Here is a 22615-nt window from a genome sequence, read left to right as displayed (position 1 = left end):
ATGGGTGGGTGATTTGGTGTCAGACACTGTTTCAAGTCATTCTTTTGTGTATTAGCTTTAAGCCAGTTTGTCTAAAAATGTTTAAAAGATGATCAAACTTAAAATATCTTTGTATTCCTTTCATGGCACAGAAACTCCATGTTGAAATAATCCAAACTTCTCTGGCATACCTCTCCCATGCCCTCGACTGCAAACATACTTTCTCAACCCATAGATAGTGCTTCTTTTCTTAAAATGTCAGAGAGAAGCTAGTCGCTGTTGCCCATCTCCACAAGGAACACATTTCCTTTTTTTTTTTTTTTTGATCCTGAAGTTCACATTATTTTTTTTCCTTGACTGCTCTATTACCATAGTTGAATGTGAACAAAAATAAACATGTAGGCACTGAGGAAAGTGAGGCCACATGCCCAGCCTTCATCTGTAGGTAATCATGACTCCCAGATGTTTCCAGGAGGAAGTTGGATGGGATCACCATCCCCGCACTAAGACTGTATGTGCTTATAGCTTCATTCTAAGATTTGGAGGCAGAAATGAAAGAGTTGTGCCTACTACCTGTTCAAATTCTACTTCCAAAATCATTTATAGCTGTATAGCCTGCATCCAACAAACTGGCAAGATCTAAAGTATGAGCACTTACGCACTACCATTAAGATTCAAACAATGCTAGTTCCCAGGAGAGGCTTCCTCATGCCCTCCCCGCTCCCTACCGAGCTATCTCCCTGAAAGAAATATCTATTTCCTACTCTGCCGCCATCATAGATTTTTGAATGCTATATTAATAAAGCCATACAGTACACACTCTTTTCTGTCTACATTTTTATATGCAATATTGTTTTTATGAGGTGCATCCATGTCATTGAGTTTATCAATAGCCCTTCCTTTTACATTTCTGTCTTCTATTGAACAAATATACCTCAGTTCATTGGTCTTTTGTGGATTATTTCTAGTTTGGGGTCCACTATGACTAGAGCTTCTTAGAACCCCCTTGTGTATGTTCATTTGTACATAAGTAAGCACTCATCTGTGTTAGTTATAAAGCAGCAGTAGAATCCCTTGGCTGTGAGGTTGTGCTAAGTTTTGGAAGGTAGTGTCATTTTCTAATGTAATTTTACTTATTTGCATGGTCACCAACAACATAATGTAAATCACTAAATCCTTGCCAATCCTTTACTGAGTGTTGTTTTGGTTGATTTTGACCTGGTGGTATGCACTGGCTTCTCGTCATGGTCTTATTTGCACTTTCAGCCAGGGATGCTGAACGTTTCCCACATGCTTTGCTGTTATTTCCTGAATCACTCCAGATAGGCTTTCCCATCTATCACACTAGCAAAACCACACTGGTCCAGTAACAAATGGCCTTCGTGATGGTAAATCAGTTCTCAGTTCTTATTCCCTTGACCTCCAAAACCACACACTTCTTGTTTTGCTCCTACCTCAATGGCCCTTCTTCCTCAATATTTTTGACCAGTCCTTCCTAATACTTCAGCATTTTGACATACAGTGATTTATTAAACTCTTATTCTTCTTTCTTCCCCCAACCTCTTCATTTCTTTTTTTCTTTATCAGATAGGGCCTCTCTGTATAGCCCTGGCTGTCCTAGATGTCACTCGGTAGACCAGACCAGCCTTGAACTCACAGAGACTCACCTGCCTGTGCCTCCCAAGGGCTGAGATTAAAGGCGTGCTCCATCACACTTGGCTTTTGTTCCCTTTTTCTTGTCCCTTTCTCTTTCTTTATATCAATCAAGACTATGGTTAATAACATATAATTTGCTGTGTTTGTTTTTCACCCTCTTTTATTATAAGGGATATAAACTCCATGAAGGCAGAGATCACTGTCTGTTTTAACTCTTGACATATTCTCTATACTAGAACAGTCGCTGACATTTGAATAAAGAACTGAACGGTCGATTGGATGAATGAAATGATAGGGGAAATAGCAAGAGGCCCTGGAAAGACATATCCCACCAAATTTTTTAATTGTACTAATATAGAGACGGTCTTCTTTGGACCTGAACACTCTAAGTTTTATATGACTTACAAGAGTTCAGAATTCAAAGGCAGTTTCCCTTGAATTTAGAAATAGGATAGTGTGATAGTTAATGTTAATTATCAACCTGATAGACTCAGGATACAGGACTCAGAGCGTGTCTCTGAGCTTTTTCTAGATTGTTTAAGCTGAGGTGGGAAGACTTGCCCACTGTGGGTGGTACCATTACCCTGGCTAGGATCCTGGGCTGCCTAAAAGGAGAAAGGGAGCTGAGCAGTAGTGTTTATTAATCCCACTCTACTTCCTGATTTTGGATGGACGAGATGCCATGCATCAAGCTCCAATAGGAGCTTGGCTTTCCCACCGTGATGGATTACACTCTCAAACTGTGATCCAGAACAAACATTTTCTCCCTTAAGTTGCTTTAGAGTATTTTATCAGAGCAACAGTAAGGTAACTAAATCATATAGATATGAATGAAAAAGAATCAAGTCAGGAAAAAAATCTGGATTTTTTTTTTTTACTTGTGGCAAGTGTTAAGGGCCTCTCAAAAGAAAGCACCTGAAATAATTTCGTAATCAATTTATACTGGAATATAAACTAAGAACAGGTGTAGTCTGATAATGCTACCAGTTAGGTGCTACCAGCAGAGTCCAAGAAACACAAGAGCTGTAGTATCGGCCTTTTGTCTAGTTTGATCTTGTCCAGGTTTTGTCCATGAACTCACAACTGCTATGAGTTCATCTGTGCAACTCCCCTGATGCACCTTTTTCAACTGTCTTAAGGTTGCAGTCATCTACCATCTTTGACTCCTAAGAGTGTGGCCTCCGTTAGGTCAACCACATTCCAGTGATGAGAACATACCCAGTGTACAGGAAGCAACAGTTGGACTCTGTGGGTTTAAAGAAAAGAGGACACAAAGTAGGGTGGATATGAAAGGTGAGGTGGATCTAGGAGGAGTTGGGGGAAGTGATAGAACAAAAATACAATGTTTATAATTCTCAAAGAATTAATAAAGTATTTTTAAAAAATATGCTGCTTTGAAAATAGATAAGCTGGAGAGTTCATTCTGGTGTTCGCCAATCATTTAATACATTTGGTTTAAATTATCTGATTCCTTTCGGTCACTGATGTGTCCGTATCGACTGCCAACCCATGCAGTAGAACCGAAAGTTTCACTTCCCCCACCATTTCTCGGCTGTGAATCAGTGGTGCTGCCCAGTTCATGGCCTGCGAGGAGACAAGAGCACTGGGCAGGAGCCTGGGATGTGGTTGCACTGTTGTCTCCTCCAACATAATTACCAACACCTGTGACGCAGAGCCACTGGCCGTGAACCCCTTTCTTCCCAGAAGACACGTGTCTCTCTGCTTACGCTTGTATTTCATCAGGACTGTTTGATAATATAGGAACAGACAAGACAAGAAGGAGATAGAGAGAAAGCTTAGACTGTTAGGAAAATCCCCTAAGATCAAAGAATTCCACTCTGGCTAAAAAGGAAGACCCAGAAGAAAACAATATGAAATGAATTGGTTTGACTTTGAGAGTTTTCCCTTACATGGGCTTCCTGGAGCTTTTAAAAAATACATTGTTGTGTAAAATAATAAAGTACTATATTGGGTAAACTATAAGGGCCAATATTATGATATGTTATTTTTGTGTTAACTCAGCTATGCTATATTGCAATATGTTTGATCAAGCATCTTTCCAGATGTTGCTGTCTTTTAGATAAGAATAACATTTAAATTAGCAGATTTTGAGTAAAGCTGGTGTCCCTCCTTCCATAATGTGAGTGAGCCTCCTCATTTAATCAGTTGAAGATCTTAAAAGAAAGGTTTGACATCCTCCCAACTGAAGAAATTCTGCCTCCAAAATGCCTTCAATTGGATCTGCAGATTGACTCTTCTCTCCAGCCTGCTGGCCTAGACTGCACAAATTATGTCGTTATCCTCTCAACCACAGAAAACAATTCGTTCAAACTTTTCTCTCTTTCCTCATACACACATACATAGCATATACACGGAACAATCCATACATACATACAATAACACAAAATATATACTGTACACACAGAGACCATATCATATACACAACAGAGGGGAGGGACATATATATACAGGGATCACACCACATTTAGACACAGAATATACCACACACATACCATTTATCATACACATCACACACATAGACCACACCATACATGTGCACATGGCATATCACATACCTACATTATACTGCCTACACACCATACACAAAGTACACCTTGTAGCTAGAGTTTTCCTGCTTTGCCCACAGTCAGGACAAATCTCTGTCACCCACCAGTCCCACAGTGGCTCAGACCCAACCAAGTAAACACAGAGACTTATATTGCTTACACACTGTATGGCTGTGGCAGGCTTCTTGCTAACTGTTCTTATAGCTTAAATTAACCCATTTCTATAAATCTATACCTTGACACATGGCTTGTGGCTAATGGCTTACCGGCATCTTCACATGCTGCTTGTCATGGTGGTGGCTGGCAGTGTCTCCCCCCTCCTTCCTGTTCTCTCAATTCTTCTCTCTGTTAGTCCCACGTATACTTCCTGCCTGGCCACTGGCCAATCAGTGTTTTATTTATTGACAAATCAGAGCACATACAGACCATCCCACAGCAACACCTCACACACCACACACTGACATTTTATCATTTCTGTTTCTCTGAAGAACTCTGACTAATATAAATACATTTTTTAAAGTTGGGATTGGGCTTTGTGGACAATAATGCAGTTATTTGATGGATCAATGATTGAATAAACTTCAGACTGTATTGATTATAACAGGAAATGCTAGCCTATTAAGTATTCCCTCCTGAAATGTCACTCTGATTAAGGAGACTTTTTGAGCCTTTACTTTTGAGATTATCTTGTAACTAGACCTACCTGTCCAGAATTCAATCTAAAATGAACATTACAGTATATTGCCTCCTACTATGTACAGGGGTTTCATATGTATTTATTCTTTTTAAAGTAACTCTATAAGGGAATATTGCTACAGTCATTTCATAATGCAGAAATTGTCCTACCTTGCCCTTTACCCAAAGATGTGCATCCATGAGATTGAAAAGATAGGGGATATCAGTATAATCTTTTGATTGATCACTTAATTAATAAGCATTAATAAGAGAGATTCATATGCACCAGGCACATGCTACATTGGATTATGAAGCCCCTCTGACATGTGAAAACAGATGTATTTTCAGAAGAGTCTAAAATCATGATGGGTCAATTCTCAATTCTTCAGAAAAATGAATACATGAGAGCACCCCATTTCTTGAAAGTTTCAGGTAAATGACAGTTATTTTTCTAGCTCTTGATTCATCAAAGACATCCAGTCTCTTACATCCCTGGTAGCTTGTTTGACATCTCTGCTTACCATGTAGCATAGAAAATCTCAGATTCAATCTGTTCTTGGCTTCTTCCCTCTGCTTAAACACTATTTCAAATTCATCAGCAACCGTCCAATTAAACCACAACTTATTACTTCTAGCTGTTAGATTTTAGTCCTAGCCAGGGTGATTATTCACTGAATGCTGTAAAATAAATGCCTCCAATTTTTCTTCTTGATTCTATTCTTTTTCCTCATGCTCAGAAGCCAGATTGATTTTTAAAGTGTGAACTAGATCATTTCCCCACCATGCCTCTTCTCATAGATGTAAGTTTTACATAATATACTCCCTGTCTATTGTTGATATTACCTTTTATTACTCTACTAATTTTATTAGAACTTATTCTCTGTGATTCAGTTACACTGACTACATGTATACACTTGCCAGGCTCCTTCCTGATTCCATTGCTTTCTTCTCTTTAGAACATTCTTCCCCATAGGTTAGCCTACCCCCTTCATCATCCTGGTCCAACAAAAATGCCAGCTCTCAGTAGTCTGCCCTAGTCATTTCAGCCAGGATAGCCACCACTATCAAAACATATTTTCCCTCTCTCCCCTCTCCCCTCTTGCTTCTTCTCTCCTCTTCCTTTCTTACCATTACTTTCCCTCATTTTCTCTCAATGGTATATAAAATCAAATTACTTAGACATTCTTGTCCATGATCGGATCCCAGGCATGGCTGGTCTTGTTTACAGATCTGAGAACAATGCATGGTGAATCAACCATTCTTTGACACACTGTAGATAAAGAAGGGAAGCTCTAGAATGGATGTTTCTGCCACATGCTAATTGCTTTAATTGCAATGGGAAGTCTGTTTTGTTTTACACACACACACACACACACACACACACACACACACACACACACACACACACACACACTTTATGGTAAAATGGCTCTTTCATCAAATGTTTTTGACATTTTACAATTCATTCCAAATGGGCAGTTTTGTGTAGTCATAGTTTTAATCAAGACATTAAACAAATACCAAAGAGGAAATAGAAGTTCATGGAAAAAAGAATGTTTGTTTTCCTGTTTGTGACATTTCCTAGAAGGAGCCAACCCATTTGCTTGGGTATCAGTGTCTGCTTACATCTGTCAGAGGCAACTGCTATTTGCTCGTAAAATTCACTGTGGAAAAGTTCATGTCTCACATATGTATTTTAAACTGAGGAAAGTCAGCTTCCTTTGCTTTGGTATCAAAAATGAGAAACCAGATACAGTTTACATTCAGCGGAGATAGAGGTCATGTCCCAGGAGGAATTTCCCAATTGTCTTGAGAGCACCCCAAGGATGCTCCTTACCAACAGCAAAATATTCCATGAATCCTGATTAAATTTAGTCTGCTTGGCTGTGTTTAGTCTCCATGAAGATTACCAAGTTCTGTGACCAGGAGTGAACTAAACTATTGGTCTAGAAATAGCCTTATTTTATGGAAGTGTAAAATTTGTTTTAATTCTTGGCTTAAATTTATTTTCCCTTGAATAACTATGGTGATTACATTCTATTTTATTTATGTTAATAGTACTTAGAATGTTTTTTTGAGCTTACTCATTGCCTTCTCTTCTGTTTCCTCTTGGATATGACCATTAAGTAAGTTAAATAAGCTAAGTAAGCAGAATTCAAAGAAAATTATTCTAGATGCAAAAAAATACACAAGAATATAAAAAATGCATATTTGTGCTTTATATAATGATAATATATATGATTTAGTGTGTCATATATAATTTTATATTAATATTATCACATAAATCTCAATTATTTTATATAAAAGTATGTATGTACATATAAGCCACATGCATCCTTATTTTAAATAATCTCTAATTCACTTACAAGACCTAATATGACATAAATACTGTAAAAATACTTGGCATTGTATGTTTATGGCATAGTTACAATACAAAATCTTATGTGTTCAGTACAGATAAAAAAAATTTAAAGGTCTTTTCAGTACACAGTGGCTAAACTTTGGATATGAAACCTATAGCTTATACAGGGCTGTCTGTACTAGGGTTGTTGTTCTGGATTTTTGTGACAATAGCTTTTCTTTCTTTTCTTTTCTTTATTATTCTTCTCTCATATTTGTAGCTAGAGTTTTCCTGCCTTGTCCACAGTCAGGACAAATCTTTGTCACTCGCCAGTCCCACAGCCGCTCAGACCCAACCAAGTAAACACAGAGACTTCTATTACTTACAAACTGTATGGCCGTGGCAGGCTTCTTGCTAACTGTTCTTATAGCTTAAATTAATCCATTTCCACAAATCTATACCCTGCCACGTGTCTCGTGGCTTATAGGCATCTTTTCATGCTGCTTGTCAGGGTGGCGGCTGGCAGTGACTCCTTCTGCCTTCCTATTCTTTTATTTCTCCTCTCTGTTAGTTCTGCCTATACTTCCTGCCTAGCCACGGGCCAATCAGTGTTTTATTTATTGACCAATCAGAGCAACTTGACATACAGACCATCCCACAGCACAGCCAAGTGCAGACCATCTCAGACACCTGCACCCAGGCACGTGGTCCTAATCATCCTCTATGCGGACCTGCTGGATAAAGCCATGAAGAACCCGAGAATGGGCTCCCACAGGACATACAGAACATTCCACAGCACATATTTTACATCCCTGAATGCACCTGATCTCATTCTTGAATGCATCCGATCTCATCTGACCTCAGAAGCTAAGCAGAGCCGGGCCTGGTTAGTACTTGAATGGGAGACTATAGTCTTTCTAAGCTGTTTGAACAATGTTTTTTAGTTTCTCAAAAATCCAGATTAAATTTTCATTGAATTTAAATTTAATTTATAGATAAAATTCCAGTGAACTGGTATTTTTATTGTATTAAGTCTTCAAATCCACAATGTTTTGTATTTGGAAGCCCCTTTACTTCAGTTATCTGTTGATAAGGAAAATGTTCTGAAAAAGAGGCTGTGTATAGAAGAGCAGCTGCATGATAAAGAAAAATGGAGGTAGATTAATGGTTAATCATCCCCCAGCCTGGAAAGCCTGGAAAGCCTGGAAAGTTCTCAATACCACTTCCCAGTTGTCCTATCATGTGATCACTTGGGGAACCTCTACTTATCTTTCCCAAGCTGGCCCAAATATTTCCCCTTCTGTAAAGCTTTCCTAGGAACCTTACTCTGGAGTCTCTGTCACTTTATCCACCTGTCACTGCACACAGATCTTACTGCCATAGCCTCTTGGTGTGTCTGTCTCCATGAGGTCAGGGAATATATTAAACAGGTCCCTAGCCTAATGACCTACCACAGTGCTTGCCACATAACAGATACTTGAAGCTTTTTGAGTGACAGGTTGATTTCATATCCTCATTTTCAACCTAAAGAGCATATAGGTTTGGGATATGCTGCTGGTCCTGTATAGCTGAATTTTATAGCTAAATTCAATACAGTTAAGCAGTCTTACCTATAATATTGCTTTGTCCAGAAAGAGGTGCCTGTCACAGTTTGACATTCTATGCGAATCCTACAAGTATATACCTAAGATCCTGTGTGGCAGCATAACAAACCGCTTCCATTGAGTAGTTACTTAAAGACTGGGAGTCATGAGTTCTGTGTAGCTTTCAAGGCACTGTAGAACAAACAGGGGTGTGACCATTGCTAGTGAGTCCAGTTTGAACTAATGGAAAGCAATTTATGGAAAATTTGCATGGTAGAATGAAGAAGTCTAAAAGAAAAAAAATGTTACTTGCTGGATTTTACTCTCTCTCCTCCACTATTCCAAGAACTGACTGGCTCAGATGCACCTTAGCATGGCAACTAACAGGGCCTAAGTCAAGATTTGGGACACCTTAAATCCCATTCCACCCCCAGTTTTTGGTTTTCTGAGAGCCAATTTACATCAAGAATAATCAACATCAACCAGCATTTACTATATTAGCACCTCCACGGCTTGTGATTTAGGAGCATAAAGAGCTGTACATGACCTTGGTGCTGTCAAAGCTGAGGAAAACCAAGTCATGGGTGAGGGTATACACAGTGAGTATAGTCCCAGAGATGTTGGCCCTCCATATCTCTTCTTTTCATAGCAGTCCAATATAATGATTCCAACTTCATCTATTTCCAGCCTCTCATTTGAAAACTTGAGGCAGCAAAAGAGAATCTTGAAAGATAGCTCATGTTCTGTTCTCACAGTTCTAATGGTGGAGTTCCACATCTAGGCTGTAGCTCCACGAGAGCATGAAGGCGTCATGCGCAAGCACACCCATACCTCTGAAGCCTATTTGTGAAGAAGCACAGAAAAATTATCTTTTCCATGACCATTTGAAAAATATGGCTCCTTCTCCCATGTTGCAATCTGCCATGAAACATGGGAAGTGTGCTGATGACATTGAGGAGGAGGTGTATTTGGGAGTGGCTATATTTATCTCAGGGCTGCCGCCTGTTATCTGCCTCGTTCTGTGCTTAAAGTTGCCTCCACTCCCTTCCGCTCCACTCCTGCAGGGTTTGGTTTGCCACTCACTCAATGCCACAGCGGAAGCATCAAAGGGTGGGGTGAGTCTGAGGAAAGAGTTTCTTTAGGTCATGGCCAGCCAAGCTGAGGCAAGAAGACCAAGCAAGGTAAATGACTCAATCCTTGAAGGACCTTATGCTAATTGCCCACACCTGCTAGAGTGCAGCAAGAACAAGGCATCATTCTTTGAAATGGTTTGCAGCATTTCCTGAGTGTGAGAGAGGTAAAGACAGAAGAGATAGATGCATGGATGGAGGCTATTCACCAAAGGAAAAACAGCCAAATACATTTAAATAGATGTTGCAGCTATTAAGGCTCTGACAGCTCTTTGTTCCAATGACTTTTAGTTGGGAGAATACACACATAAGACCTTCGAACTATTTTGAGCCTAAACACGGAAGGTAAGTGTTCTGGCCTGTTTATGTTACTATAACAAACCTTCCAACATTAGTGTCTGGTAAGGTCTGCTTGATGCATCCAAAACAGTGTCTGGTTGTTGCAAGCTCACATATTGGAAGGGAAAGGGAGCCTGGTGTGATGTAAAAACTCTTTTCCAAAGACCTTAATGCCATTTACTATGGTTCCACCTCATACCTAACTCCGTCACTCCCTAGACAACCTACAATCTTAATACTATCACATTTTTATAAATTCTGTTGCATTAATTTTGGAGGGAACATGAACTTCCAAAGCATAACAGTAAGGTTACTTTTTTTTTTTTTTTTTTTTTTTTTTGGTTTTTCGAGACAGGGTTTCTCTGTGTAGCTTTGCGCCTTTCCTGGAACTCACTTGGTAGCCCAGGCTGGCCTCTAACTCACAGAGATCCGCCTGCCTCTGCCTCCCGAGTGCTGGCATTATAGGCGTGCGCCACCACTGCCGGGCAGGTTACTTTTATCTCAAGACCTGCAGCCTACTTTGTTACTAATTCTCAACTTTAAAAAAAATCACCTTTGCTACAAGTAACAGGAGGGAAAGCAAAGAGAAAAATTAAACTGCTCAATATGTAAGGGGTCAAGCGTGTGAAGAGTTCTTCCTTTTCTCCCGTGCCTGACTCCCACACTCATCAACCTGCTTAACAAATATTCTTCCCTGAATCTGCACGAAGCTCCCTATCTCTATCACTCATTCTTATCTTGTGCTTGCATCTAAAATTATTTCCCTTTTTATTTCCTCATTTCTTTTTCTTAGGTAAAACAAATTTGTCTGTTGTTAGCCAAATTTTGATAAATCCTCTTAAAAACAGTCTATGTTGTTCACAAGTTCAGTAGACAAATGTAACAAATGTATGCACAATTTTGTTGCTGCTCTTTAAAAATAAAGTTGCTCAAGAATCATGTAAAACAAAAAAAAAACATAATGAAATTTCAAAAATTTGTATTCACCTATTAGCATTGCCTCATAGGAGACATGTTAGTGGCTCACGTTGCCTGGTCTAGCATTAGTATTCTGTGATATTAATGACTCATATTGTATTTGACAGGTTACAAAATATTTTCTGACACACCCTTTGAGGACTTTATATAACCCTTTAAATACAAAACCTAAAACAAGATTAATCCTCTCTGTATTACAGGATATTAAATAGATACAGAGAGCTTAGGGACTACAGCTCTACCTCACATGTGCTATTGGGAAAACCCAAGTATTCTTAGTCTACTAATGCATTTTCCAAGAACAGCCTTCTGTAAGAAGAATTTGGTGGTATTAGGTGAAAACCAGGTTTGTTTATATATCACCGAGAAAAGCTTTCTGCTACCCGTGCACGTAGTGGAAGGACTTTCGAGAACTACTTTCTCATCGTTAAGCCAACTTGAGCCAACCGTGGACAGAAGTAAAACGTTTGGGAGATTGTTATCTGTGACCCCATTCTTCGATTTCATCCTCCCCCTTCTACCCAACTCCCTCGTCTTCATTCCAGACGCCCTTCAGCCTTCTGCTTTCTCCTCACTCTTGCATTTATCCAAAAAGAAAAGTAAAAGGATTTTAAAGCACGACAAGTCCTTCTGCTTGCATACAAACAAAAGGAACAACCAGAAAGGACCATGAATCCTTTGCCCTGTATTTCCTCTGGAATGATTGTTGTACATATGTGTGCATGTGTTCAAGGAGAAGGTTGAAGGGATAGAAGAGTGAGTTGAGGGGTGAGTCTTACATCCAGGAAAATGAAAAGCTTTAATACAATCTCTACTCCTGAAAATCTCAGGTATTTATTTATCAGTGCAATAATTTGTTGAATTACTCTGTGCCCTGTCCGGTGGTTTAGGGATCCAACAGTGTCACACCAAGAGTGAACTGACACACTAATAAATAACCACAACCCAAAGCAATGAAAGAATGCGTATCCTAATGGTACAAAGGAAGAAGAGGTCAAAGAGAGGTCAACAAAGACCTCTCAATGAAGGGATTTTAGCTAGACTTTTTACAGAGAAATAAAGCTTGGTCAGTCATATATTTTAGGACAACTAGCTGTGTTGGCTATTCTTATATCAACCGACACAAGCTAGAGTTATCTGAAAGGAAGGAACCTCATTTGAGGAAATGCCCCCATAAGATCCAGCTGTAAGACATTTTCTTAATCAGTGATTGATGGGGGAAGGCCCAGCACTGTGGGTGCCATCCCTGGGCTGGTGATCCTGGGTTCTATAAGAATGCAAGCTGAATAAACCATCAGGAGCAAGCCAGTAAGCAGCACCCCTTCATGGCCTTTGCATCAGCTCTTGCCCCCAAATTCCAGTTCTGCCTGAGTTCCTGTCCCGACTTCCTTCAGGGGTGGACTACAATGTGGAAGTGAAAGCTAAATAAACCCTTTCCTCTCCAACTTCCTTTGGATCATGCTGTTTCATTATAGCAATAGTAACTCTAAGACACTAAAACCAATCACGGTGGAGCGGAGCAGGAATGAGGGAGACTGGGATAACTCATGACTATGGTGTGATGAACATGCTTTGGGTAGTGTCCTCATGTTGTTGTATGTGTCCTATAACTCTTGCCATTCAAGTCAAAGCAGAACCATACTTCCCTTTACTTTTGTGATCTTGGATCAGCTTCCTACTTTTTGTGATCTTGAGTGAGCTGTCATTTGTGACAAGTTTCCATGGGTAGATGGTAACTCAAGCTGCCAAGTCAAAGGAGTATTTCTTTTCCACAGTGGTTTGTTAAAAGCACATAACACAAAATAGAACCATCAGAGCCTTTCCTAAGATTTGGTGAGTGAAACTGAGATAAAGACCTTTGTTCTTTTGAAACCTTAATCTACTCCTTGTGATCTTGGATGAGCTGTCTTTTTCGACAAGCTTCTGTGGGTAGACAGTAACTCAACCTGCCAAGCTGAAGGGAACAGCACTTTGCTATGGTGATTAAAGGTACATACTACAGGCTAGGACCATCAGAGCCTTTCCTAAGATTTGTCTAGAAAAACTGAGATAAAGATCTTTGTTCTTTTGAAATCGTAGCCTCTACAGATTATGTAGTTGTATGTAGTTACCTCCTGTGGCTGCCTAAAAGTTGCTTGCCAAATGAAGCAAACAGAGGAAAACATGAGCTGGAAACAGTGAAAAAGAAGAAGAAAAGGGGGCATCATTCAAATCCTCTGCCAGGAAACAGATTTTTTTTATCAGTCCCAAGACACTCAAGTTATATACGTGGGATTTACTTGAGATACCTGGGAATGAATTTCCAATACTGCGACCAAAAGAAGTCAAGTGAGCTAACATGTGTTATATGCTTTGGACTTTATTAGCTGCATGATGGAGTCTTCAGTGAGTCGGAGGCAATGGAACAGTCTATGTTCTAAAGCATATGGAATCAGTGTAGAGAATGGCTAGGTATAAGGGAGGGATGGTTGGTTATAAAGCTAGTATGAAAAACTAGCTAAGAGATCATAAATGGAATGCCTAGATAAGGCAATGGCAAACAAGCAAACATAAAAGGATTTAACAGGCCACTGGCTGCAGGGTGTGAATGAGAGAAAGTGTTCAGGACAATTCTTGGATTTCTTCCATTTGTTTTCAGTTTAAATGGGATTTTGTTGTTGATTTTGTTTTACCAAAAGGAAATAAATGTTGGAGTGGGAGGAGGTAAATTTCTTTGGGTAACTTTTAAAATTATGACATCTGGGTCTTATTTGTACACAGATGTCCACACAACAGCTGTGTTTTAAAGACAGATCACTTGCGACTGGGCTCCACAACTCCATAGTTTGATTGTAATTTTCTATAGTGGTCTCTGCCTGTTGCCGAAGACATTTTCTTGATGGGGGTGAGGACTACATTTATCTATGGATATAAGGGCATTTTATAAGCAGCATTTCACTACACTTTGAGTGTGAACACAAGACATGATAACTCTGCACTCCATTGGGCATATAAACAACCCCATCTGTCCAGCATGGGATGACAAATAACTGATTTCTAAAAGTAGACATGCTGCCACCCTATAAAGTTATCAAAGTGAATTGAGACTGTAGGAGCATATTAGTACATTAAAATCACATTAGGAAAATCCGGCCTGAGAACTTACCTAACACACCAACCTGTGGGAAGGATGCAACACCCTCACATAAAGCCCATAAAGAGGAAAGCATCTAACACTGTGATGCTGACACCTCACCGACCTGTCATCCGACCCTCTGACAGTGATAGGCAGAAAAGTCCCAACTGTCCCAAGGGCTTCAGTGTAACTCAATCCCCACCACTGATACAGCCTGTTATAGTTACCAGATTTATATATAGATAGATAGATAGATAGATAGATAGATAGATAGATAGATAGATAGATAGATACCTATTCATCTATCTGGACCTTCTGCCTATCTCTCCACCTTCTGATTCATTGGGACCTCATCTTTCATTTGCCTCCATAGTCTATATGGTCCCACACCTTGCTTCTTCAGCTCAACTTGATCTTGAGGCTTGGCTTGTCTCTGACCCTATACCCTAACTTTATAACAGTAACTTCAGTAGATCTCCAGTAAGGCAAAGACTAGGAAGCCGTGATAGTTGATGATGATTGTCAACTTGACAAGATCTAGAATCACCTAGATGATGAATCTCCAAGCAAGGTAAAGGGTAGGTGAGGTTGTGACCATTAACATTGATTGTCAAATGGATAGGCTCTAGCATCATCTAGGAAACAACTTCTGAATGTATCTGTAAAGGAGCTTCTAGTCTAGGATAGTGAAGTAGGAAAACCCACCCTAAACTGGGGATAGCAGCATTCTGTGGGCTCCAGTACGACACCACAAAACAACAAAGCTGGCCTGTTTTCTGAATGTGGACACAATATGACCAGTTGCCACATGCTCCATCATCAAGGCCTCTATAACAAGCAGCTTAACTGTAATTTGGAAGCTGCATAGCCACAGCTCTTTCTGGACTCTTCCGGAAAGGGAAATATGAAGAAGGAAACACATAGCTTTGCTGCCCCCTTTGAAGCCAACTACTGGCTTCTTGGCATGAGCTCCTAAACATCCCCCGACATAGTTAGAAAACCTCCAGGGCACGAGGGAGAATGGTCCTCACTAACCTGTCATAAGACACAATTAATCTGCTTAAGCTAAATAGTATACAAGGTCTCAAAGATACAGAAGCCTTAGATTCTATCCTTGAGAAGCTCAGGACCTGTATGTATATTTCAATTATTTGAGAAGGCTTTGGAGCCGAAAGCCAACCTTCAGCAAGCCCTTTACCCACCCCGTACCTCTGTTTACTTATCTGTAGGCTGATGCTAATATTATTATTTTGTAGCTCCACTGTGAAGATTAAGCTATAATGTGCTAAAGTCAGTCCCTATCAATATAATCTCCCAATTAATTGATATTATTTTTATTATTATCAGGGACTTTTCCTTGGAAATTTTGTCAGAGTCTAGGGTTTTATCTTGTCTAACTGAATGAAACTGTTTGCAGATGCTGTAACAGAAAGCCCCACACAATGTCACAAATTCTTGGGAAATCCTAATCCTGGCTGTGCTCTGATGAATACAACTTGTAGTATTTCTACTTTTGCACTCCCCATGGTCACTTAGGAAATGAGAGAGGATTTGTAGAATGTCCTCCTGACTTTTCTACAGATTGCTTTATGTATTGGGGGAAAAAATGCAGGGGATAATGTTAGTCCACATGGTCACACTCTCATCTCTGATATAGCTCTCAACCTAAACCAAAGCAATAACTGTTATTCCCCAGATGTGACTTCCTGTTTGTCTTGTGATTTTTGTGCTTTGGAACCTTGAGGAAAGAAAGTCTCATGATCAAAAATTGCATCATGATGTACCAAAGCCACCCAAAGTTTCTTTTCTCACATGTGCCCAGGGAGTTCCAATAACATCACAAGTGCGTTATGAACTTTAAAAGATAGAAAACACACACCATTCCTTTGCCAGCCAGTCCAGTATTCATACGAATAAAGCATATTTGCCTCATTACTCCTGGTACTGTAGATACAAGAACTAGCTAATGAAGGTAAGGGGTAGAATGATCTTAGTAAGGGCTGAGCAAGGAGGTAGTGACAGCATGTTTTGGTAGCCAACCTGCCTCTGACTAGAACCCTTGAAAATCACCTGTTTCATCTATCTGACTATCTGAGATCGCTTCCTTTTATGACACTCATGAAATAGAACTTTACCAAAATCCCTGTAAACAAGCCATGATATATACTCATAGTTAGCAGGTGTTTCCCCTGAAGATCCCACCCCTAGCTACCTACATCTTAGTTATCTTTGCATCTTCATTCAGTCCTGAGACTGCAACCCATTCTAATTGTTCCCTCCAGAGTCAATCAAGTTAGTATTGATAGGACCAGTAATATGTACCTTCTACTATGACTAGGAAAGAACTCTGTGACTTAGTCCCCTTCTGTGAAGTTTAGACAATAAAACAAAGACACCCAAAGCAGCCTCTTAGTAGTAATGTGAACATCTAATGAGAATCTAGAGATAACGAGGTTGGAGGTGGACATTAATCATGCCATAAAGAGAACATAGGGAAGAAGATTCATCTGAGCATTGGCAGTGTCCAATTTTAGAGGAGAGAAGGTAGGGAGAGTGTTGCAAAACATAAGCATAAAACAAAGAACTCAGAGTAGATGTATATGGAAAAGAGAAGGGTGACACTTGGTGATTTAGGAGAAAAAGAAAGCTTTAGGAAATCTAGTTCCACGCCCTCCTAGCCAGCCCTCATTATTCATCGCCATGCATCGCAGAAGCTCGGGGATCTTCCTTGATATTATTAGTTGAGGGTACTCTTCCAGGAGCTTCATGAAGCCAGAAGGGAAGAGTGAGAGCCAGCTGCTGTGTCTTCCTTCATAATAGAGTACTACAGAGAAAGGCTGGCAAAGATGCTCTCACTACCCTGTACTCCTCTCTCCCCCCACCCCATCTCACCATCTTCAGGAGGAGACGCTCACACCAAGCGGGGCAGGATCAGGCCCATGTGGCTAGTGGGGAAGGTGACACTGGACACCTGTGCAGACTCCAAGTCGCTCTGGCATCAGGCTTACTGGGGGTTGGGGGATGGGGCGCTGCTTTCTAGTGAAGACTTCACTGTTTCAAGGTAGCAAAACCAGCATTCAGTCCTCCTGGCGATAATTTTAGTTCCCTTTTATTACACCCTTGGTGAACGAGGCAGAGAGAATTGTCTTTCTTGGTAACACATCTTTTCCATTTTCCCTTCAACATGAATTTACATCTGCTTTAGTACCCTGACATAATCTGGAAGCAAGGTTTATGTATATATTTCTCTGACTGGACTGCAGGGTTTTTTGTTTGGCTTGATTTTTTTTTTACAAGACACTATGCTACTGTTATGATTGTTTTATTTCAGAAAAAAATAATAAACACATGTGTGTCTTTTTACAATGTCAGAGTGTATTGAGTAACAGTAACTTTATAAGAGACGATGGTGCCAATGGCAGCCATTTGCCAGAAACTTCTGCTTTCCTTGGTAAAGTTGGCTGAGGCAAGCCCAGATTCTTTGATTCCAGTCTTAATTACCAATATTAATTCTCAGATCACACACACCCCATCACACAGTAAATACCTGCATGTAAGAGTGTCTATGTGGGTTGTCAAGTAGCCGTAAACAGTAGAGGGGACAAAGCAGAGTTCAAGAGCTTTCAGAAGTAGGCCCATGGAAATGTAGACAGTCTTACTGATGCTAACAACTAACCAGGGCTGCAGAGAAACAGAAGAGCAGTGGTCATGAGTGCCCCAGCACTGAGAGTGAAGTCAGAACTGAGCCCAAGTGCAAATGCAGAAGAGAGACAAAGGAACCGGCAGAGCTAGAACTTGAGTGGGCTACATCAACCATGGGGACCAAGCTGAGCTGGAACCCTTTCTTCCTGTCAGCCTTTGCATGGACAGATGAGAAGCTGGTGGCAGTTGTCACCATCACAAAGCTAGGTGATCTTTTAATGGGATCTAGGGAAGGGAGTTACATCCCTTCCTTGGTCTGGTGTGTCTGATGAGTTCTTTGGACCCGTTTCCCTAAGATGATTTTAATGTACCATTGTGCTCTCTGATAAATTTATTGAATGGCACCCTTTCAATCGCCAGGAATAAGTCATTTATAAGTTTGTGTTATGTTGGTACCAGACAGATGGTGGTTTGAATGAGAACAGCCCCCATAGGTCCATGCATTTGAATACCTGGTCCCAAGTTGGTAAAATTGTTTGTGAAGGATTAGGAAATGTGTCACTGGGGGTGGGGTTTGAGGTTTCAAATATATATACATGTAACAGTAATTGATTAAAAAATACATGAATTTAAAAAAAGAACAAGGAAGGGTATATAGGAGTGTGTGGAGAAAGGAAAGGGAAGAGGAGAGTGATGTCAGTATATTATAATCTCAAAAATAAAAAATTTTAAATACTCCAGATAGTCCCAGTGTACTTTCTGTCTCCTGCTTGAGGTTCAAGATGTGAGCTCTCAGCTGTTCCTGTCTCCATACCTATTCTCTGTCATGACAGACTCTAACCCTCTAGAACCATAAGTCCAGTTAAATGCTTTCTTTTTTAAGTTGCCTTGGTCATGGTATTTTATCACAGCAATAGTAAAGTAATTAAGATAGTGCCATCCCTTGTCCACCATCATCCTCCATCCTCAAAAGGAGTCAAAAGTTACACAATCTGAAAGAAAAAACAAAGACTGTTTTTACACAATATGGGGGATCTTCACGTAAGGAAGGCATAACTTGATCTAAAGGAAGGCATAACATTCCCCGGAGTTGAGCAGAGTGGCTGATTTATGCTGGATGTTCAACAAATGGAAAGAGGGATGGATGTGTAGCTCAGTGGTGGAGCACTTGTTTAGTATGAGTGAGTCTTTAGATCATCTCCAGTACTACAAATGAAAAGGGAAAATGTTGGAGAAGAGAAGAGCTTCTAGCATTGTCCTTAAGTCTGTCTAGGACAAGCACGTCATGAAGACACATGTGGGAAAGGAATAACCTCTCTACTGAGCCAGGGTCATTATACTCTAGTTTAGATTGAAGATTGCTTTAGATTGAAAAGAATTAGATGCCTTGATTAAATAGGTATTTCTCAAAGTAGCCTTTAGCCCCTTTGGTCACAGAAGGCAATTATGCTAAGAGTTGGGGACATTTCTTGAGAAAAGTAGAAGATGATGATACCAGAAATGAAAGGCTCTATGCTTATGAAAGGTGGAGCGGGAGAAGGAAAGAGCTGGAAGGCTCAACAGACACATTAGACCAGTGGTTCTCAACCTTCCTGGTGCTGCAACCTTCCAATCCAGTTCCTCATGCTGTAGTGACCGACCGCTAACCATAAAATTATTTAGTTGCTACTTCATAACTAAAATTTTGCTACTGTTATGAATTGTAATGTGAATATTTGTGTTTTCTGGGTGACCCCTGTGAAAGGGTCACTCAACACAGAAAGGGGGTCACAACCCAGAGGTTGAGAACCATTGCATTAGCTCTTCTTCGATCACTCCAGAGCTGATAAAGATGTACAGTTTTGCCACATTCAAAGTGACTCCATTTATCCTAAAAATTATCCCCTCCACTGTGGGGCGTTTAACCCACCAACCCCACAGCTCCCCAGTTTTCTTGAGTGCGAGCAGCAGGAAATATTAGATAGAAGGATTTATAGCGGAGAATCTTGCGGAGATAAACAGATAGAAAATGAAGGATAGCCTCGAGAGGGCCTGGAACCTATTCCAACGGGCCCTGACTGCCTCTGCCCCAGGGTTTTTATAGAGACGCCAAGGGGTAGAGCAAAAGACCTCCTCCCCCAGTACAGCCAAGTACAGACCATCTCAGACACCTGCACTCAGGCACGTGGTCCTAATCATCCTCTATGCAGACCTGCTGGGTAAAGCCACGAGAAACCTGAGAACGGGCTCCCACACTCCACCACTGATTATGGAATCAACTTAGCTAAGAGTTCACCACACCTCCCTGCCTCCAAACATGAAATGCACAAACCAACAGAAGAAATAGTTTCCATGAGAAACAGAGAACAATGACATTCTCAAACCATATGGAGAACTGGAGGATTATAAAAATGTGTGTCACCGGAAAAGCTGTCAAGATCCTGCAAACTGTTTTACAGGAAAACCCCCTGTGAAAAGTAGGCAGAATAAAGTTGGCAAGTAAGTGACTTTCTCTAGAGGACTATTTTGTAACAGAGAACATGCCCAGCTACTTACATCTTTTCCCAACAAGGCTATAACTGTATTTGTCTGTTTGTTTACATGGACCTTAGTATTTGTTATAATCAACTCAAGAGCTAACTATAATCTTATGTAATTCTATACCAGTATTTAAAAGGACATAGCACCTAACACTTAGTTAATTGGCAATTAATTATCCAGAAGTAAACAGATATAGAATGGTGAAGTCAAGAACCAAAAAATTCATGAAGCCAATGACTATGGACATCTCCTTTGGCTTTCAGAACACAGTAGAACCCCAAGCTTCCTGGTGCTTAGCACTTTACCAGCCCCTACACACTATCACTCACACACTGTGCTCAAACATGTAACCTCTACTTCCCTCTTGGAAGGGCCAGCCCTTGCTCACTGTTCCTCTCTTTAAATATTTTAGACAGAAATACCTGCTTTTTTGTTTTATCACTACACAGGTGCTTTCTCTATTAACTGAAAAGTTCATGAGAATCAGAGACTGTGTTTATATAGCAAGTGTTTGGGGACAAACACATAGTACCTGTGTTGAGGTTGAACTAACAACTGGCAAATGATGGATGGTTGATGGGTTTAGGTGAGGTACCCCATTCTGTGGTTACATTTTTTATTTCTTTGTAAGCAAGATCTTTTCAATCATAATGTCTTCTGGATTCCCTAAGGAAAAAGAAAGAACATATTTTGCCATCAGTGTCCCTAATATGCAATAGAAAAAGTGAAGAAAAAAAAACCCACCCATGCAACAATAGGGCCTAATAAATCAGCTGACTTTGTTTGCTTTCCTGGGAATACTGTAACAGCTCCTGTGTCATGGAAAGAATGTGTCATTGATATCGAAAAGGACGAGCAACTTCAGATGAAATAGAAGACAGATGTTTTCCAAAAGATCTAGTGTTAACCCCATTGGGAAAGCTTGAGGTTCATACTGTGTGGGAATCCTAGTTTCAAGTTATTATTGACACATCAGCCGCAGATTTTCACAGTCTATAGCTGCCTCCTTGTCCCACCTTCCCATTACAAACTGCTCCAGGCTAATGCCCCAGGCCCCATTACTTACTGTTAGAAAGTCAATGGAACAGTTTATTTAAATGATGTCAAAGTATGCGCAAACCTCTTCTTTTTGCCCTGTCATTCAAAACACATTTCACACTATAAAACATGGACCTTTTCTATGTATATGGAATGTGCTTTAAGGGCAAATTCCCTGTGACTTGATCACCTTTATTTGACAGCAGAAAATTTCTAAGTGATGGGTGTTCAATACATTTAAAAAAAAATGTTCATGATTTGTTTGTATGAAGGACATGTAAAATTTACTGCCTTAGCAATTTTCAAGGATACAGTAAATGGTAACTATAGTCACGTGTACAATGGGTCTCTTGAACTTACTACTCCCCCTAACAGAATAAGTTTCCTTTCTCTCCTCCTGTTGTCTCCTGCAGCCATCATTCTACTCACTACTTCAGGGAGTTAAAGTTCTGAAGATGCCACAGTGTCTTTCTGTATCTGGCTTATTTCACTAAACATAATATCTATTGGTCTAATAGCATTTGTTGTTGGAAATAATAGCATCCCTTCATTTTCAGGCAGAATGATGCTCCTTTGCATATATTTCACATTTTCTTTATCCATTTATCTGCTGAAGGGTACTTAGGTTGATTCTATGTATGTGCCACCAAGAAGAATGCAGTAGTGGATATAGAGGGAGGATAGCTCATCAATACACTGAATTCATTTCTTTGGGATATATAATTAATGGTGGGGTTCCTGGATTATATGTTGGTTCTGCTTTTCATTTTTTTGAGGAACTTTCTACCATGCTGGGTGTATGTAAAACTTTACATTTCTACAAATGTGTGCCAAGAGTTCAGTTACCCATGTCCTTACCAGCACTCAAAGCATTGGTTTGTGAAACAACATCCCTCTTACCAGGCAACAACAGACTTGTGCAATGTCTTTTGATTCCTGAGGAGGAACTTAGTTCTATGATTGTTCCCTTTGCTGCCAGAAACTTTGAATTTGAAAGGATTCCATGTTTGGCTATGTTTGCTTTTGTTGACTGGTACTTTTGCTGAGTTAGC

At 40.1% G+C, this 22615-nt stretch overlaps 1 protein-coding gene across 2 annotated transcripts in view; it reads left to right on the top strand.

Moving 5' to 3' along the window:
- LOC121821165 (uncharacterized) overlaps positions 1 to 22615 on the top strand; it is a 227489-nt gene that overhangs the window by 155393 nt on the left and 49481 nt on the right. The window lies entirely within an intron of this gene.

This window comes from Peromyscus maniculatus, chromosome 11 (genome assembly GCF_049852395.1).
Source record: "Peromyscus maniculatus bairdii isolate BWxNUB_F1_BW_parent chromosome 11, HU_Pman_BW_mat_3.1, whole genome shotgun sequence".
NCBI lineage: Eukaryota > Metazoa > Chordata > Mammalia > Rodentia > Cricetidae > Peromyscus > Peromyscus maniculatus.
The sequence above is the reverse complement of the archived record's forward strand: the minus strand, read 5'-3'. Positions and strand labels throughout refer to the sequence as shown.